Genomic DNA, 3,948 nt, shown 5'->3' with positions numbered 1-3,948 from the left:
TCTTGTCCATTCGTTTTTGATGCGTTTTGTTATTTGATTTTGCCATGTGATTATGGACTTTCCGAATTGATTTTCCTCTGAGTCCAGTATTTTTGTGATTTTACTTTTTTCTATTCATTTATTAACTATTTTATAAAGACCGATGGGTTTTTTCAATAAATCCCCTCCCTTTAATTTGTATATCAAAGCGCACCAACGGACGAAATTCGTAGTGTTTTTTTCACCGTTTTAATGAAGAGGGTCTTTTATATGACTTTTGCTCCTTGTTGACGGATGTCTGTGGATCTTTAAATTCTAACACCAACGTCACTTGGACTATGATTTGTAGAGGTTTTATTGACAATCATACCACATCTCCTTATCTTACATTTATCATTTTCAAGAACACAACACAAGTTTATGCGATAAGATTTCTTTCATCAGTTACGCTGATCATAACCAAAAGGTGTTGGTATTAGATAAGATCAACGTTTTAAGGATTTTTATAAAATCATGAAGACCAAAAAAAAAATCTTCATTTTCTTAATTAATCATAACCTGAGGACACATGTTCAAACAAGTATTTCGGACCAAATGCACCATTTAGACAAAATCGGACAGACTACTTGGTCACTGTTACCAGCTTCATATAATTTTGATTATTATGTGTATAATAAATGTATGTACCATTATACAGATAATATCATTATAAAATTGTATAGACTTAGCCTTACACAATTTCTAACAGAACCAAATGAAGGAAAACAGTCTTTATTCAAAATCTATTTTATTTGCACAACGAAAAAGGGGATCGCAAAAAATATGATCATTAATTTAGACTTCTTCTAAATCTCTGCATGTACTTAGGATGAACTCATACCAATTTATAAATCTACCGCTGATATCGGATCATATTTTTTGGATATCTTGTTTCTTTTATCTGGAAGAAAGAGAAAACACTAACAATTTAGAATATGCCAAATATAACCGCACTGTTATATGATTGAGTATATTCCGTCAATAACTATTTACAGCCAGTTATTACCAATTATCAAACGCTAATACCTCCGTACATGCTATATCAATACCTAAGGTACATGCCAAAAACAGAAACATCAACACTTGTGTGTTAGTTATTTTGATTTGAATAGCAATTTGTCTAGTTTTAAGTCTATTCAAAACTATTGTTTTTATCTACGAAGAAGTCACGTTTATCATATAGTTGTACATGCATCATTTTTTCCCCAAAATGAATTATGCACTATATATGTCGTTTGATTGTTGTTTTAATAATGTATATCCCATTTCGCCTTGTATTCAAATGTATACTTGTTTAAAATTCTTATTTATATACATACCCAGAAGGACATTCACATTCACATTTTTTAATCCATCCACCCGTACAAGTTCCACCAGTACATCCCTTCTTTAAGTGGTCACAACAGAAGTTACAAACTTTTCTGGACGGACATCCCCATTTACAGGATATTGTTAACGCTTCGCTTTCATTTATTACCATGCCTTAAAGTATAAATTGAGACAAAAATGACATTTTGTGAAAAGAGGGGCGAAAGTTACCATTTGGAAAATTATAGTTGAAAATAATTTGATAATGTCACGGCAAAACAGAAAAATCAAAAGGTAAGAACAGTATACAAAACACAACATAGCTAGAAACTAAAGACTGAAAAACACAGCCCCACCAAATACCAGGGGACATATACGTTATACCCAGCCCCACCAAATATCAAGGGACATATACGTTATACACAGCCCCACCAAATACCAAGGGACATACACGTTATACACAGCCCTACCAAATACCAGGGGACATACACGTGCACGTTATACACAGCCCCAAAAAATACCAAGGGACATACACTTTATACATAGCCCCATTACGAACCAGGGGACATACACGTTATACACAGCCCCATCAAATACCAGGGGACATACACGTTATACACAGCCCCATCAAATACCAGGGGACATACACGTTATACACAGCCCCAAAAAAATACCAGGGGACATACACGTTATACACAGCCCCACCACATACCAGGGGACCAGGGGACATACACGTTATACACAGCCCCACCAAATACCAGGGGACACATACATTATAAACAGCCCTACTAAATACCAGGGGACATATACGTTATACACAGCCCCACCAAATACCAGGAGACATATACGTTATACACAGCCCCACCAAATACCAGGAGACATATACGTTATACACAGCCCCACCAAATACCAGGAGACATATACGTTATACACAGCCCCACCAAACACCAGGGGACATACACGTTATACACAGCCCCACCAAATACCAGGAGACATATAAGTTATACACAGCCCCACCAAATACCAGGGAACATATACGTTATACACAGCCCCACCAAATACCAGGGGACATACACGTTAAACACAGCCCCACCAAATACCAGGGGACATATACATTATAAACAGCCCTACTAAATACCAGGGGACATATACGTTTTACACAGCCCCACCAAATACCAGGAGACATATACGTTATACACAGCCCCACCAAATACCAGGGGACATACACGTTACATACAGCCCCAACAACTACAATACATGGATTTCTGAAATTTGCTTTCAGGGTTTATATAAATCAGCTATAACGTGTGATGGGTTTTCAAATTCATTACTCACCAACTTCCTGTTTACCAAAATATTTCGGCGGGGGTATCATCAGTGAGCAGTAGCTTGTTGCAGCTGTTTTAGTAGTGAATGTAATTAATTTTGCTCGATATTTCGTGAATGAAATGGGTGTATAATATTTTTTGAATTGTATGGGGAAACACACATAGTAATACATAAAAAGAAACATATCTGAAAGAAAATGTACTTGGTATCACAAAACTTCAAAAAATAGGGTACCTTTATATGTTTTGACCGTTATGAGATGTCATAGCAATTCAATGCAAAGTTTTTCTTTAATACCACATGCACAAACATTTTCCGTTTAAACAGATAATTTGTTCAATGAAGAATGACCATCAATCACAACGTGAAGTATTGGTGTTTTTTTTTTAATTTAAATCTTTTGAAAACTGTTGATTTATGATTAAAAATCATTTGTCAAACATTTATAAATTTAAATTAGTCTGTCACAAATTGATTTACGTACAATATTTTTTATCTAGACTGTTACAAAAGTCGGGAAGGGGAGATACATCGATCTTTTTTTATCCTTGGTGTCATCATCATCAACAAATAGAAGTTTTTAGCGATCTTGACAGGCTATACAGGCCTTGCAGGGTCGGTCAACATCATTCACGTTAAGTGTGTTTTAAGTGATTTAAAGATAAATGGCTCATGTCAAACTATCGTGGGACCTTTTAATTTAATTTGAAAAGAAATATTTCTCTCAACTGATGCAAAATATTAAATAAAACAACACTTCTTACCCTTTTTACCTCATCCGGCCTATAGGCACCAACGTGAGTTTTTTCATCATTTGGAGTCCGTCGTATTTCGTCATCTATCGTTTTTTATTTGTCTTCCGTTAATTTAAAAAAATAATCTCCTTTGAAACTCTTGATCAAATTTAACCAAACTAATAGCCTAATAATAATCGAGGAAATAGTTTTCAAAATGTGTCAATGACCCGCCTGCGACAAACATGGTCGACATGGATGATATAGAACATAGGGTTAAATTGCAATTTGTGTCGTTTATCTCCAAAACTGAAATGAATAGATAAAATCTGACATAAATTGTTGAGAAGGTAAAAGTAGTATGTAAAATTCAAAGAATTTTCAAAATATATTAAATTTAATGAAATGTCCATTAGAGAAACGAGAGTAAATACAGTATTATCCGAAAGGCAAAGAAAGTATTAACTGAAAGGCAAACGAGCAGAATGATAACAGCAACACTAGAATTCATGGTGTAAATCTGAAATTAGAATTTAAATCTGATTGAACACAGTAATGC

The 3,948-nt window shown here is 34.7% G+C and overlaps 1 long non-coding RNA gene across 1 annotated transcript; it reads right to left on the bottom strand.

Moving 5' to 3' along the window:
* Nucleotides 1–755: 755 nt before the first annotated feature.
* Nucleotides 756–3,676, bottom strand: LOC134723222 (uncharacterized). Its single transcript, XR_010108018.1, has 3 exons — nucleotides 3,420–3,676; nucleotides 1,338–1,500; nucleotides 756–919 (listed from the first exon to the last, which is right to left on the bottom strand). It is a non-coding gene; the product is annotated as an uncharacterized LOC134723222 (long non-coding RNA).
* Nucleotides 3,677–3,948: the final 272 nt, after the last annotated feature.

This window comes from Mytilus trossulus, chromosome 6 (genome assembly GCF_036588685.1).
Source record: "Mytilus trossulus isolate FHL-02 chromosome 6, PNRI_Mtr1.1.1.hap1, whole genome shotgun sequence".
Classification (NCBI taxonomy): domain Eukaryota; kingdom Metazoa; phylum Mollusca; class Bivalvia; order Mytilida; family Mytilidae; genus Mytilus; species Mytilus trossulus.
This window is presented reverse-complemented; position numbering and strand designations above follow the sequence as displayed.